Below are 17,426 nucleotides of genomic sequence, written 5' to 3' on the forward strand. Positions count from 1 at the left end.
GCAGCAGGAACTAGGGGAAGAGGGTACCGGAACTTCACAGTTATCTTGTTGAGAGCACGATAATCAATACAGGGACGGAGACCTCCGTCCTTCTTGGCCACAAAGAAGAAGCTAGAGGCAGCTGGAGAGGTGGATGGGCGAATGTAACCCTGAGAGAGAGCCTCCGTTATGTACTCTTCCATGGCGGACTGCTCTGGAATGGAGAGAGGGTAGATCTTACCTCTGGGTACAGGTTCGCCCGGCAGGAGGTCGATAGAGCAGTCCCAGGGTCGGTGGGGTGGTAGTTGTGATGCCTGAAGGGGACAGAATACGTCCTAAAAGTGGGAGTAGCAGGAGGGAAACTCTCTGGACTGTGAGCTGGTCGGGCTTTCGATGGAAGTGGTGTTTAAATGGACAACAGATTCCCTGGAAGTAGTAGAGAGGTCTGGAGCAGGTAGGTTGGGAAAACAGGTGGAGAAGCATTTGGGTCCCCACTTCAGAACTTCACCGGAAGACCAGCAGATGACGGGAGAGTGTTGGACAAGGAAACGATGTGGTTGCATCTCTATAGTTAGAGAACACTGATTCAGAAAGCCACTGCAGTACTCCGCCACTCCTGAGTAGGGCGCTGGGTTGGCGACGGGTGTCGAAGAATTACCCGGAGAAGAAATAGCAGAAGTGCCGGTGGATAATGGCGGAGCGGAGGGATCCAAGTTGCGAGTGAGTGCTTGCTGAAGAGCATCTACGAGGGCTTGAATGGGATTGGGTCCTTCCGGGTTCATGATGTTGGTGATCTGATCTTCTGTAACAGAACCACAGACTCGAAGATAGTGTTGAACCCGGAGGTATAGTTTATTGCAGGGAAAAGGGGAGTAGGAGAAACTGAGTGCACAATGACGTGCAACGGAGTGAGTATCAGAGGAGGTTGATGAAGGGGCGATGAAGTAATGAGCCTTGACACACCTGAGTGTTGGAGTGGAGAACTTGGTAGTAAGTCGCTGGGATGAATGAGCGAGGAGTCCGGAATGGCGATCACTGGAACGTAATGCAGAGGCACTTGACAATGGAGCGTTGAAACACACCGGAGCGTTGGAGAGGAGAATATCGTCGAACGTAACTGGAACGAAGGAGCAATGAGCATTAGAAGGAAGCCAGGAAACGTCTTGGAGAAGGAGCAGGTAAGTGAGTCTATGTTTCACATATGAGATCAGACAAAGAGTGAACGGAGAGTGGAGCTTTTATGTTGTGATGCAGATTGATGAGGGAACAGGTTTCAGGTGCGGGTGATTAGTACTCTGGAGAGAGGGAACGTGGAGTGAAAGTGCTGGGAGTGTCAGGCTGAACTGTTACAAATAAGTAATGCAATAACATTTTATTTTTAAATATCTGCATTTAAAAATAAAATAAAAACAATAACCAGTAGTTAATGCATATATGCTGTCAGGTTCTTCCAGTGAAACATCAGTCAGCATGTGTGTGCATATGTGGTAGGCGAAGTGGGGGGCTAATAGAATTAACAGCTCTAGGGAAGAAGTTGTTCTTTATCCTGTTTGTATTTGTTTTAATTGTTCTATATCTTCTTCCAGAAGGGAGGGGGAGAACAGGCAATGTCCAGGCTGGGATGGGATGGGTCCTTTATTTTTGTGGAAGACGGAGCTGCTGTAACTTCCTGAGGAAGTAGAGTATCTGCTGGGCTCTCCCTGATGGGAGATGCTCATGGATCATGTAAGATCTGATGAGATATGAACTCCCAGGAAATTAAAGCTCTCCACTCTCTCCACCTCCTCACCTGTTACTCAAAGTGCTAAGTGCAAAGTGCTCAGTGCATCTGGATCTTCTAAAGTCTATTATTATCTCTTTAGTTTTTGAGATGTTAAGATCCAGGTTGTTATTGGTACAACACTCCACCAAATGTTGAACCTCTTCCCTATAGGCTTAATTTCATTGTTATGTGTTATCAGTCCTATAATGGTGGTGTCGTCTGCAAATTTGACAATAGCATTGGAGGGATGAATGGGGGAGCAGTCATGTGTAGAGAGTGGAGAACACAACCCTGTGGTGTTCCCATATTCAGGATCGAAGTTGAAGAGGTGCGGCCTCTCATCCTGACAGTTTGAGGTCTGTTGCTTAAGAAGTCCAGTATCCATGAGCTCAGTAAACTGTCCAAGCCCAGGTACATCAGACTTTTAATACTAACGATGGTATTAATAGCTGAACTAAAATAAACAAACAGCATCCTCACATATGTATTTGGCTGGTCCAAATGCGTGAGGGCTTTGTGAACAGCTGTAATGACTGCATCATCTGTAGATCTGTTGATCCGATATGCAAACTAATGTTGATCCAGTCCAGCAGGGATGACAGCCAAGTGAGCAAGAGTCAGCCTCTCAAAATATTTCATGATTATAGGAGTTAGAGCCTCTGGACGATAATCATTCAGACAATTTACTGCTGTTTTCTTAGGTATTGGTACAATTATGACTGACATTAGGCAAGTGGGAACCACAGCTTGCTTTAATGAGATATTAAAAATGTCAGTAAATACCTCTGCTAGCTGGTCTGCACAGGCCTTCAGTACCAGTCTGGAGACCCAATCTGGTCCCACCGCTTTATGAGTGTCAACTGAGTGCAGGGTGGATCTGACCTGATGGTGATGTAGCTTTATGGACTGTACCATCTCTGAACACACGGAACAGACATTTTCCCTCCTTTGGCAGTCAAAGCGAGCAAAGAACTGATTCAATGTGTCTGGGAATGTGCTGTCATTGTAATTTAAGACCGGATAGCTGTCCATGTATCCAGTAATTGTCTTTATTCCCTTCCACATGCGCTGGGAGTTATTGTTATCAAAGTGCTCCTCTATACACTGCTTAAATCTGCATTTTGCATCTCTAATGCCCCACTTCAAATTGCCTTGTGTCTCATTGTAAGCCTGTAAGTCTACAGTTTTGAATGCAGAGTCCAGTACCCTAAGGAGCCTACGTACCTCGTTGTTAAACCATGGTTTCTGATTGAGAAACATTTTAATTGTTGTTGTCATACTTGCACCACAAAAGTTTATGTAGGAAAAGACAGCTGATGTATATTCCTCTAGATTCACACCATCTGCAAATTATCAGTATTATCAAAACAATTCTTCAATTCTGAGGTGGCTTCCTCAGTCCAAACTAGGATTGTTTGTAGTGTTGGTTTCTGCCTGCAAGAGGAGACGTGGTCTGAAAGTCCATGGTGTGGCAGTACAGCAGCTTTATACGCCTCTGTAATCTTAGTGTACACCTGATCAAGTGTATTCTTCTCTCATGTGGGAATGTTAACATTTTGGTAATTTTTTGGCATAACTGACTGTAAATTGCCATGATTAAAATCCCCTGCTACTATAGCTATACAGTCCAGATGTGCTGACAGGTGACAATTTATAGTGTCCTGCAGCTCCTTTAATGCTAACTTAGCATTAGCTTGCAGTGGAACATAAACAGCTGTAATAGTGACTGATGTAAACTCCCTCGGCAGATAAAAATGTCTTCAGTCCAGCATCAAGTATTCAGCATTCGGTGAGCAGTGTGAATCAATGGCCCTGGTATTAATACACCAGCTGTTATTAATATAAATACAGTCTCCTACACCTCTGCCCTTACCGGAGTCAGCAGTCCTGTCTACTCTGTAGACGGCGAGGCCTGCTAGCTCAATAGCGGTGTCTGGGGTGTTTGCATCCAGCCAACTCTCTGTTATTATCATCAAGCAGCAGTCCAGACTTTGCGTGGTAATACACAGTCTCATCTCATCCATTTTATTGTTTAAAGATTGGGCATTGGAGAGAAAGAGGCTTGGGATGACAGGTTTGAAGGGATTTGCCTTTAGCCGAGCTCGTAGCCCTGCTCTCTTTCCCCTCTTCCGACTCCAGTGCCTTCGAGGTCTATGTCGTGTCCCCCTCAGAATTGCAGTGCCCCTAAACCTGGAAGAGTGTCGTATCTCCTGTGGAATATGTTTGTGTAAAGTGTGGTCAATTTAACTTGCGAACCTAAGCAGTTCTGATGACAAATGCGAGGAGTGCTGGGCTGCTGTGTGTGAACGTGCTGCCGCCATGTCAGGTTCACCCATTTTGATGTGTGAAGAAGCTGGAAAAAGTTTGTTGATGCTTCCTCTGATCTACGACTTGAACACTTTCATCCAACAAGTTCCACTGCTTAAGCCTAGACATCAAAAGCTCTGCATTGGACTTGGTGAGACCAAGATCTCTAAACAAGTCGCTGAGGTTTTTTGGTTGGGATAGTATGGGTTTCTCTCATCAGCTCCACCTCTGAAATTGTTATCTGGATCTACAATGTCTTCCTCGCACTCTGACTTGCTCCTCTCTTCTAAAGACTGCTGCTCTCTCTCCGAAGGAGTGGGTACGACGTTTGGAAGGGTCCACCATGCAGAATTAGCAGTTGCTTGAGTGGTCAGTGGGATCCCGCAAAATTCTTGGGATAGCGAACATCATGGCTCTCTTTTCCCCTCTGTACCATCCTAAAAAAAAAACATTAATTTCACCCATGACTAGTGTATGAGATTATCGCAACATTTTTCATATATTATATTTTTTCAATAACATTTAAAATTGTAAAACATTTTAAAATTAAAAACTTTTACTATTTTAAATATTTACTAATTTTATAACTTAACATTCCAATAAAACATTTTCCATTTTATCTTCCAGAGTTTTTTTTCAGTGTTCGCAGGTGAAATGAGGTGACCGGGTTTGTCTTGATCCCTGACAGGCATGCCGAAATATGCCTTGTAGGCCTCACACATCTTAGCAGATGTTTCCACAGAGTACTTTCCGCTCTTATCTTGATAAATTGGCCGCAGACATAGCAAAATGTATCTGCCGGATGTTTGCAGCCTCTTAATGCCATCTCGCCTCTCGCAAAATGCAGATATGTATCCACTTAGGCAGCTGGAACTAAACTGAACTGGTGGACTTAAGGCCCCTGTGTTTATACTACTGAATCTATCTGGAATGTTCTGGAAAATAGGTACATTTCAAAATATCACTGTCCTGGTCACAAAAGCAAAGTTTAATAAACAATTAGGAAATAACACTTACTACCCAGGAACCAAAAACATATTTTTTTTTTAAATGCGTTACCTGTGTAATAAAATATTAAATTAATAATGTATTACTTCTTTATCAATATCCATGTATTGTTGCAAGTATCAAGTGTATATGAGTAAATGAGTTATGGGATATGCATATACATTAAACAAAAAAAAGTTTTAATAATTCTCACCCCGCGCACATAGATTTGATTGTAATACATCACATCCAGTAGGGGTGTCGCATACGGTCTAGTCGCTCAAGTAAAAAAAAACTATTCACATCTAAAGCATAAATCGGATTGGAAATTTCGAATCTGCAGATGGTCGGTACCCCACGCAGTCACTGTGCGACTCTCCATAGGAAGACAATAACTTCTGGTCTATTAGAGAATGTTTGTCGTGCAGTGAAAAGGTGGCTTTAATACAGCCATAACATGGCATTTTCCAGTGTTATCATGTTGGCAGCAGAAGGCAAGTTTTACAGTGAATAACTTAACAGTGAAATAACAGTATACACAAGGTTGAGTAAATTATGAAAGATTTTTCATTTTTGGATGAGCTATTCCTTTAATGTGAAAGGATTTGAAGAGCCAGTGGTGATACAGTATGTGTTATGTTCTTTATAGGCTTGTTAACAATTATTAGTTCGACACCTCTGAAACATAGCTCTCCTGCTAGGGTTTCACGACAAACAGGAGCTACATACAGTATACTGAAGAAAGAGTATAAATATGATACTGCAGCGATGCTATGGTTTATATAACCCTGCTGCTACAACACTCCCTACAAACACACAACACACACACATTCCGCCTGTGCCCTCCTCCCAACTCCAAATTACTGCAGCCTTCATGAGCAGAAGCAGCAAGGAGCATTACGTCACCGCTCTCGCAGCCTTGCATGCTGGACCATCGAAGGTTCCCGTGGCGACCGTCTCCTCAGGATGCGCTGCACGTGTGCAGGATACGAGGGAGGGAGGAATACATGCACCCTCATTTTCATAGAGAGTGGTGGAGCCATGCCGCAGGGCAAATAGCCCATAGAATAAGAATTACAGTCTGACCTCCGCCAGTTAATTATCCCACTTTGCAAAGTAGTCATTACACCCCCTCAGATCACTCCATTTTCTAATGGGCCAGATTTTTAAAAGTGGGTTAACCATGTAAATAAGCCTTTGAAAAAAACATGCATACTCACAGTGTAAACATAAACATGAAGTTGAAAAATAAAGCCTAGACAGACGGATCTGAAACTCAGCCATTGATCTAGATTTGTATTGTGGTCCGCTAATTGGTCTGTGTCAAGTTTATTGACTCCTCTTACACCCATACCATCCTCCTGTTGAAGTTCATTACATTTAGATGATGATACACAAAGGAGCTCCGCAGAGGATGCAACCACTGCTCAGCAGTGCTCACTGGGAGTGTCAACATCACACAGTCCTTTCCACTGATAAGGAGGTCTCAGATTCAGCATCTGTGATTTTATTTGGTCTGGAGACTAATTAAATAGATGCCCAGGTTGCATGTTCACTACTACGATTGTGCAATCTCATCAATGAAGCAGGGATGGTGCCAGTATTTTTTCACAGGGGGGACCTCGCCCAGCGATCAGTCCTCGCCCCTCCCTCCCCCTCTAGAACCGCCACTGCATTAAAGATCTTTGTCATTGATCTTTTGCCTTTGTTTGGTGTTTTATCTTTTGCTTTGTTTGATGTAGAATTTCTATAATGCACAGTTTATCTGAATTCAAATGGAATATAAATGGAAAATCCATTTGGCAAAGCCTGTGAAATCTGGTTACATTTGCTTCGTTCTAAAACCTAGTGATCTGCCTCTTTAAGCAGCATTTTAAGGCATGATAGTCGATCCAAACATGAAGGCTGTTCCAAAAGGCTGGCAACTTAATTATGCTTCCTTCTATGATACCTTGTTATGGTCAAATTCTAAAGCACCATCCCTTGTATCCTTCACAGAGAAGACAATTCCAGAACAGTAGAATTCCAAAGATGGTGGACAAGAGAAATGTTGATTATAATATGCTTCAAAACATTCAATACTGAAATTATGAATTATTAAATAACAGTAATTAAAAACTGCATTGTACAGCCACAATTTGTTTTATATATGTACTGTATATTAGGAACTTGAGATGCAGCATTTTGATAATCAGAAGAATCAGAATCAGCTTTATTGCCAGTTATGCTTACACATACAAGGAATTTTTCCTGGTGACTGGAGCTTCCAGTGCACAACTATACAATAGAGCAATAAGACAGAGATAACAATAATAAAAAAAAATAGAATACAAATAAAATTTAACTGAAAATAAAGTATATATAGAATACCCAATAAGACAATATATATATATTTAAGCAATATCACACGAGCAAGAGTGCGATATGGCCCTACATCAGCACTGATGTGATTCGGGTGCAGGTTATCACAGCAGTGCTAATTTAGGGCCACACTGCACGATTGTGAGTGTGATATTGCTTATATACAAAAGTACATTTTAAAATATGAGGAAAAGGTGAGTATGGTCATAAAAATGCATTTGTGCATGGAACTACTTCCTTACGCGTCCGATCAGAATCTGCCGTTGTTGGTTAAAAAAAAATTATGTGTCCAAGCCTTTGTTAATAATCCAAAAATGTCAGTTCAGAAATAGTATAACGGCTTGTGCTGTATAGGGAATTTGGTAGTATAAATGTAGACAGGTGCCCACATTTTCACACCAGTATATGTAGGATTTTTGGTTGATGTAGATGTACACAGTACGGGTTAAAATGCCATATACCCCACCATATATGTAGGGAAACAGTATGTGTGAGCTAGGAATTCAATTAAACTGCCTTTACTCTAAATTATTATTACTAATCAGTCATGTTCGACAATCATTATAAATGAGATTAATGACAAATAACTAGATTATTTGTCTGAATAAAATTCTCCACCATTAAAATCATAATACAACGTCTCGTTGTATCTGCCCACAATTTCTACTGTAAGGAATTAGCTTTAATAAGGGAATTATGATTAATTCTCTTATTGGAGTAATATTATTTTCATGGCTTATTGAAAATAATATCACACACATTTAGGTATAGCTTTGAAGTGAAATCTTTTAAAAACATGAATGAGATTATTTATAAAAATATACCACAGTCAAATTATCTTTGAATACAGACTAACGTTATTGCTAATCTAAATATAAAACTAATCTAACACATATGACATGAAGTAAAAGTTACAGAATATGAAATATATTATCAATACAGAGAAAATGAAGTCTGTAGACAATTCCTTAAGAACCGATTATCCTTCTTTGAGTCTATATCGATTTGCAATTGGATTCCCAAAGTATTCAACAAATACACCAGTACTTTGAGTAAAAGTCTGGAGATATGCTTGCATGTTGTTGTGTTTCCTTGCGTTGCGTTCTTTAAAGTTTGAAGAAAGTTAGTTCCATTGATGTTTTGAACTCTGATGATCACGGAACGTTATTGACTGGATGAAGCAAGGCCTTCTGCAAAGAGGACTCGCGACTCCCGTTCGGTGTATGAACTGTAGAGCAGAGTGTGAGAGGCTTCCTCGGGACTTTAAGTACCGAGCTTCCTTGGATCTGGAAGCAGCAAGCGAGTAGTTCAGCAGAAGAGAGGCATAAGAGGAGGCAGAAGAGAGCATTCTTCCTTGGGTAGGCTATAACAGTTTTTAACTGAGATTGATTGCAACCACAAAGGTGTACTGCGGCAATCAGAAGTGACTATTCAGAGTCACATGGTCGACTGGTCTGTCTCTTTTTAAGACCCTTTGTTTGGGTGATTCTTGGGACTTCCCGCTCAAAAATAGTGCATGTTTAAACATTAACTTTTATATCTTGAAAATGGTGCAAGAGACATGACGTTCGTTGTCATCAACATTCTCTACATAACCAAGCAAGCGTTTACATACTAAATACGATGAAATCCCTGATTACAAATCGTACTGGTTAATTCATTGGTTTTACAACATGGATAAAACAACATTAAAGATTATAATCAGTACCACTGCTCCATATATGCATACTACGCAGTCTGCTTAGGGCACCAACTCCCTAGGGGGGCACAATCTTACCCTAGGAGGGCACCAGAAAGTCCACCAGCTGCTCTTACTTGCACGTTATACGTTATTCAAGGACCCGAAAGCAGTTGCGGAACACAGACGATCGCTTCACGCTCATATCACACACCACCCCCCCAGAACACTGCGTAGGGCATCAATTTGGCTAGCAGCAACCCTGAATATAATCATCAATTTGTCAGTTATAAGTGATTACAAATCACTACACATATTTTGAAAGGTACATCAGCTATAACCATTAATTTGTCAGTTATAAAAGTTACCACAGTTCAAAGCAATTTTTGAATTATCAAGCAAGGCTATGTATTGTGTAAATTGTGGGTTTAAATGCATTCTGGAATTCCAGGGAGGGTGTTCTCTTTCTTTTATGGCCCATAACATCTGCACTTAGAACTTGTCTGCTCAGAGGCCCTCAGTTTGATACTAAGCAGGCCTGGGAGAGAGATCTCCTTCAGCGATTCAGGCGCCATGCATTTGTTTTATGACGCTGAGGAATGCAGTGTTTGTTCATTTGATGGATTCATTCATGGATAATCCTACAGCTGTTTTTACCAAGGATTAACATGGATAAACAATGATGGATGTGTGTTTGTGTGTGTGTGTGTGTGTGTGTGTGTGTGTGTGTGTGTGTGTGTGTGTGTGTGTGTGTGTGTGTGTGAGCGTGTATTTATCACTTTGTGGGGACCAAATGTCCCCATAAGGATAGTAAAACCTTGTGGGGACATTTTGTCGGTCCCCATGAGGAAAACAGCTTATAAATCATACTAAATTATGTTTTTTGAAAATGTAAAAATGCAGAAAGTTTTCTATGAGGGTTAGGTTTAGGGGTAGGGTTAGGTTTAGGGGATAGAATATAAAGTTTGTACAGTATAAAAACCATTATGTCTATGGAAAGTCCCCATAAAACATGGAAACACAACAAGAGTGTGTGTGTGTGTGTGTGTGTGTGTGTGTGTGTGTGTGTGTGTGTGTGTGTGTGTGTGTGTGTGTGTGTGTGTGTGTGTGTGTGTGTGTGTGTGTGTAGAGAGAGAGAGAGAGTATTGTACTTATTGTGGGAGCGGTAGTGTTAGTTAGCGCGCTGCGCTACGAACCTGGTGACCTGAGTTCGATTCCCGCTCATGGCCAACACCAGTGACGATTATCTGAACCGGTCCCGGGCCTCGCCTAGGTCGATTCAGCCTAAAATGAGTACCTGGTGCGGTGTGTAAACGTCGCCACTGGGGAGACAAAGGCGGTCGGGCGTGGTGCTGGCCACCCACCCCCTTGTGTACTGTTCTGGCCTTCATAGGTTCTCGCTAACAGCACTTGCCCCTACAGTCTGTTAAGGCTAAATGGGGATCTTTGTCTTTGTCTTTGTGTGTGAGAGTGTGAGAAAGAGAGAGAGAGAAAGAGAGAGAGAAAGAGAGAGACGGCGCATGTGTGATCACCTGTTGTCACACCCAAGCAGAGATGCTGTCAGCTTTCACCCTATTTCATGGTAGCCGGTGTTCAAGAGGCTTTCATTATATAAACCACAATGTCCTTCGCCATTTTGAACAGCACTTTTTCTCCAATGTGTAAACTCCAGTAAGAGGTAAGCGCCTTGAGTTGTTTAATTAATCTGTCTGCTGTGTCTCTCAGCTGTGATGAGCCATGCTGAATTTGTTTGTTTAAAGCCATTTAAAGCTATTTTCTAACTGTAGTTGTGTAGTAGTAATAATACGAGCGATCACAGAGCACTGTTGTGTGTAAACAATGACTGACGGATTCACTTCACATCACCAACTGCTCATATTACACACAAAAATTATCTTTTGCCTCCATCTGCTGGCTAACATATGTCATGTCAAAAAATAAAAAATAAAATACATGTAAGAGACACTTATACAGTAACTCTTAACACATATGCACTATTCTTACACTTTAGTTTAGAACAGCATGAACACAAGCATAGTGATACACACACAGTGAAACAACAGAGTGCTGATGGTGTCAGACCATCAGTGCTCATGGAATGTCTCTCATCAAATCAGATTCAAGGACCGGAACTAACTGTTGTATATATACATGCAGTGCAAATACAAATGGCATCTTTGTGGGTAAACAACTTAAAGGAACTGGTTAGCACTGAAGCTTATGCTTCTCTGCTTGCACTACATTCTTTTAAAGGATGATAAAAGGCATTATGTTGTCTTGTTATGATTTGAGTATGAAATCAGCAGTGCTGAGAGTTTAAATTGAAGAGACTATTTACACTTTGTTTTAACTTATCATTAATGATAGCGAGCGAACAAATACATTCAAAGTCTATCATAGGCTCAAGATGGCGCCGAGTATGGCTGCTGCGTTGCGAGCTCCGTTACAACACTGCGGTTTATTGTTTGTTTTGTTTACAGTTCTTAGTTTTTTTGTCTTGGATGTTGTCTGCCTTATTGTTTACGACAGACAAACGCTTTTGGACATTGGTTCTACAATTACACATCGAAAACCGGACTTCAAATTCCTTAATGCTGACCCGCTGTTTACAAACACGCCGGCGGAGCCCTTTGTCTGGGCTGCTCGGCTGCGGAAACGCAGAAGGAAAAGAGGAAAACGAGCCGGCGTTCTCATCAGAGTAAGACGTCGTGCAAATCGACCCCCGCTACCCTACTACTGGCAAATGTTCAGTATCTGGACAACAAGCTCTGCGAGCTGAGAGCGCGGATCTCTTTCCAATGAGAGACGAGAGATTGCTGTGTTATCTGCCTTACAGAAACCTGGCTGGCTGCGAAGATTCCAGACTCGGCCATCGAAATCACGGGCTTCTCTGTGCACCGAGCGGACAGAGCGAAAGACCTCTCAGGTAAAAGCAGAGGTGGTGGTGTATGTTTTATGATCAACAAATCATGGTGTGATCAGAGGAACGTACATTTAATCAAGTCTTTCTGCTCTCCTGATCTGGAATATCTCATGCTTCTGTGTCGACCATTCTGGCTGCCGAGGGAATTCACAGCGGTCATCATCACAGCTGTGTACATCCCCCCACAAGCCGACACAGACCGGGCACTCAGGGAACTGTATGGGTGTATAAGTGAGCAGGAAACCGTGCACCCTGAGGCTGCGTTCATTGTTGCCGGGGACTTTAACAAAGCCAACTTCAAAACAATCGCTCCAAAATACCACCAACACATAAAGTTCCACACATGAGGGGACAGGGTTTTAGGTCATTGTTACTCTCCTTTCCAGGAAGGCTACAAATCCCTCCCCCGCCCCCCATTTGGCAAATCGGACCATTCTTCCGTTCTACTTCTACCTGCTTACAGGCAGAAACTAAAATGGGAAGCAACCACCCTCAGAACGATCCAGTGCTGGTCAGACCAATCAGACTCTGCACTACAAGACTGTTTTGATCACGCGGACTGGGAGATGTTCCGGTCCGCCTCTGATGACGACATCGAGGTTTACCCTGACAGCGTAACGTGTTTCATCAGGAAGTGCATAAAGGACGTTGTTCCGACCAAAACTATACCGATATACCCCATCCAGAAACCATGGGTTAACGGCGATGTTCGCGCGGCACTCACTGTGCGGACCTCCGCTTTTAATTCTTCTAACACGGAGGAGCGTAAACAAGCCAGTTATGCCCTCCGTAACACTATCAGTACAGCCAAACGCCAGTACAGGCACAAACTTGAAGGTCAGTTCAACACCACTGACTCCAGAAGTATGTGGCAGGGAATTAACACAATCACGGACTACAAACGGAATAAAGTCTCCGCCATGAACACCGCTGCATCTCTCCCGGACGAACTTAATACATTTTATGCTCGTTTCGAGGACAACACCACTGCCCTCGCGGAGAGAGCACTCGCGGCTGGCGCTACAGAGGTTGATTCACTCTCCGTCTCTGTTGTGGATGTAACCCGATCATTCCGACGGGTGAACATCCGTAAAGCCGCAGGTCCAGACGGCATTCCGGGCAGCGTCATCAGAGCGTGCGCGAATCAACTGGCTGGTGTTTTTACAGACATTTTCAATCTGTCCCTCTCCCTGTCTGTAGTCCCCACATGCTTCAAAACATCAACCATTGTGCCTGTTCCGAAGCAAGCTATAATCACTTGCTTAAATGACTGGCGTCCTGTTGCTCTGACCCCCATCATCAGCAAATGCTTCGAGAGGTTAATCAGAGATCACATCTGCTTTGTTCTGCCCCCCTCTTTGGACCCATTGCAGTTTGCCTACCGCAACAACAGCTCCACCGATGATGCCATTGCATCTACAATACACACTGCTCTCTCCCATCTGGAAAAAAGGAACACATATGTGAGAATGCTGTTTGTAGACTACAGCTCAGCATTCAACACCATAGTGCCCTCCAAGCTTGATGAGAAGCTCTGGGCTTAAACAGCTCGCTGTGCAGCTGGAACCTGGATTTCCTGTCAGGCAGACGTCAGGTGGTTAGAATGGGCAGCAACACCTCCTCATCACTGACCCTCAACACTGGAGCCCCGCAGTGCTGTGTTCTCAGCCCACTTCTGTATTCCCTGTACACACATGACTGTGTGGCAACACATAGCTCCAATGCCATCATTAAGTTTGCTGACGATACGACGGTGGTAGGTCTGATCACTGACAATGATGTAAGAGCCTACAGAGAGGAGGTGCACACTCTGACACGCTGGTGTCAAGAGCACAACCTATCCCTCAACGTCAATAAAACCAAGGAGCTTGTTGTGGACTTCAGGAAGAAAGACGGAGAACACAGCCCCATCACTATCAATGGAGCACCGGTGGAGAGAGTCAGCAGCTTCAAGTTCCTCGGTGTCCACATTACTGAGGAACTCACATGGTCCGTCCACACTGAGGCCATTGTGAAGAAGGCTCACCAGCGCCTCTTCTTCCTGAGACGGCTGAGGAAGTTTGGAATGAACCACCACATCCTCACACGGTTCTACACCAGCACTGTAGAGAGCATCCTGACTGGCTGCATCACCGCCTGGTACAGCAATAGCACCGCGCACAACTGCAAAGCCCTGCAAAGGGTGGTGCGAACTGCCAGGAACATCATCGGAGGTGAGCTTCCCTCCCTCCAGGACATATATACCAGGCGGTGTGTGAAAAAAGCTCGGAGGATCATCAGAGACTCCAGCCACCCGAGTCATGGTCTGTTCTCACTGCTACCATCAGGCAGGCAGTATCGCAGCATCAGGACCCGCACCAGCTGACTACATGATAGCTTTTTCCCCCAAGCAATCAGACTGCTGAACACTTGATCTATCAGGATCAATAATTAGCACTACACTTTATTCAACTATAAACTCACACTGGACTGTCAACATATTCTCCTCAATATACTACTTCATATATATATATATATATATATTTCATATACTCCTTATTGTATTGTATATTGTGTATTCTATATTGTGTGTATTGTATATAATTATCGTGTTGTGTAAGTATGTGTACATTTGATTTGTAAATTGTGTTGTGTAAGTATGTTGTTTATTGTAATTGGTATATGTCTCGTCACTGTCATGACTGCTATGTTGCTCAGAACTGCACACAAGAATTTCACCTACTGTTGCACTTGTGTACATGGTAGTGTGACAATAAAGTGATTTGATTTGATTTGATTTGATGGTTTCTTTGAGTAACAAGCGAGTTTTAGAGTTAAAAGCAGAGAAAGAGACATTTTATTATGAATGTGTGAGAGCCATAATGCTGCATGCATAGAACTCCATATGAAATACATTTGACCTGCAACTCATTATAGAAAAACAGTCATTATGTGATGGCCAATACCACATTTTTTTATAAGTCAATTCAAGTGGTTTTTATTGTCGTTTCAACAATAGTTAGTACAGTACACAGCGAAACGAGACAACGTTCCTCCAGGACCATAGTGCTACATAAAACAACATAGAACCACATGAGACTACACAGACTAAATAACATACCTATATAAAGTGCACGTGCAAACGTTTGCAAAAAGTACGGGACAGTACAATAAATTACTATCAATGAACAGGACAATAGACAGAGTAAGAGACAGTGCAGCGCCGACCAGTACACAGTAGTGCAAAAGAGGACAGTTTCTAAAAATGCCAAATGTAAACATAACATACTATGAGATAGTGTTCTATGCACATAGCAGTTATTGAGGTATCAACCAGTTATAAAGTGACACAATTAAAGTGCAACTCAGGACATGTGTGTGTGTGTGTGTCAAACCAGTCTCTGAGTATTGAGGAGTCTGATGGCTTGGGGGAAGAATCTGTTACACAGTCTGGCCGTGAGGGACCGAATGCTTCGGTACCTCTTGCCAGACGGCAGGAGGGTGAAGAGTTTGTGTGAGGGGTGTGTGGGGTCGTCCACAATGCTGGTTGCTTTGCGGATGCAGTGTTTTTTGTAAAAGTCTTTGATGGATGGAAGAGAGACCCCGATGATCTCAGCTGTCCTCATTATCCTCTGCAGGGCTTTGAAATGGTGCAAGTCCCAAACCAAGCAGTGATGGAGCTGCTCAGGACGCTCTCAATAGTCCCTCTATAGAATGTAGTGAGGATGGGGGGTGGGAGATTTGCATTCCTCAGCCTTTGAAGAAAGTAGAGACGCTGCTGGGCTTTCTTGGTAATAGAGCTGGTGTTGAGGGACCAAGTGAGCTTCTCCGCCAGGTGAACACCAAGGAATTTGGTGCTCTTGACGATCTCCACAGAGGAGCCGTCGATGTTCAGCGGAGAGTGGTCACTCTGTGCTCTTCTAAAGTCAACAACAATCTCTTTTGTTTTGTCGACATTCAGAGACAGGTTTTTAGCTCTACACCAGTCCGTTAGCTGCTACACCTCCTCTCTGTATGCTGACTCGTCGTTCTTGTTGATGAGACCCACCACGGTCGTGTCATCGGTGAACTTGACGATGCGGTTTGAGCTGTGCATTACAGCACAGTCGTGAGTCAGCAGAGTGAACAGCAGTGGACTGAGCACACAGCCCTGGGGGTCCTAGTGCTCAGTGTGGTTCTGGTGGAGATGCTGTTCCCGATGCGGACTGACTGAGGTCTCCCAGATTCAGCTTTCCAATAAGGTGCTGGGGAATGATTGTGTTGAATGCTGAGCTGAAGTCTGTGAACTTCTATTAAATGGATTTTTGGTGATCTCTATGGATTCAAGGGGTAATTATAGCCAATAAGTAATAATAATTAGTTATATTTAAAAGCTATCATCATTTCAATAACCTATCATAAAGTAATATTAATTATGCACATTTGATTTCATTATTTAGTAGAGTGGAAAAACTCCACATGTTGATGTTAAGTTATTATTATGCAAGGATAATATTCACTTGTTGACTTCTTTTCCCAATATACAGTTCAATCAGTCCACCTAATTCCAAAAAAACAAAAAAACAAAAATTTGTTTTGTAAAAGACAAAAAAAAAAAAATACAAATATACAGATGATAAGATGGATGCATGGATAGATAGACACTTTATTTTCTTCCAGTAGGAATGGACTGGACTGTTTTTGTAATCTTTTTATTCTCTGTCACTCACTCCTATAAGATACTGATCACTCCATCAGCTCAAGCACATGGCAGCCAATTCCAATAGAACAGTGTGTCACAGCTGTAAAGACAGGCTTCTCCTACCTGTAGTCGCTGCTGACAACTTTGCTGTCCTCCATCCAATGCATTTAGCTAGTAAAGCTCTCTCTGTCAAACACAACTCAGTGCTGTTTATTGGATAAGATGATGTATAACATCTTACTCAATGAGAGAGAGAAGAGTCTTAAATGTGACAATGTTGCTGTTAAGCAGAATTCCAAAGAGCTTGTTTTTCCTGAATTAAGCAATTTCACATAGGCCACAGTGCTGATAGCCAATGTAATTTTGCTTTTATATAAAATTTGGGCCAGTTAGTGATTTTGTTTTCCACCGGCGATAGTAGTTCCACAAGAACTAAAAAATTAAGCTCTGCATTTCGCCAAGCAACACACAGACTGACAGGTCTGGAACGCTGAGAACACAGACAAGTGAAGTTGTACACACAGAAATATTTCAGTGCTAAGAAATATCAGCACTCTTTGAATGGCAATTCTCCAATCAGATTAGAGTGCCAGAACTAACTGTTGCATTAGAGGAAATTAACCATATCTTTTGAGTCACCATTTATCAGCTTTGATTAAGTCCAGAGCTTGTAAACCTCAGTATGGTGTAACACAGCAGAGGATGTGAAATCACTAAAATATTTATTTCAGAATGGCTGCATGTGACACAAAGGCTGTGGCTGGAAAAC

At 42.6% G+C, this 17,426-nt stretch overlaps 1 protein-coding gene across 1 annotated transcript in view; it reads left to right on the top strand.

Moving 5' to 3' along the window:
• The window catches only part of LOC127644785 (XK-related protein 4-like), a 133,015-nt gene that overhangs the window by 113,903 nt on the left and 1,686 nt on the right, over positions 1-17,426 (top strand). The gene's annotated exons all lie outside the window — the stretch shown is intronic.

Source organism: Xyrauchen texanus, chromosome 6 (genome assembly GCF_025860055.1).
Source record: "Xyrauchen texanus isolate HMW12.3.18 chromosome 6, RBS_HiC_50CHRs, whole genome shotgun sequence".
NCBI classification, from domain to species: domain Eukaryota; kingdom Metazoa; phylum Chordata; class Actinopteri; order Cypriniformes; family Catostomidae; genus Xyrauchen; species Xyrauchen texanus.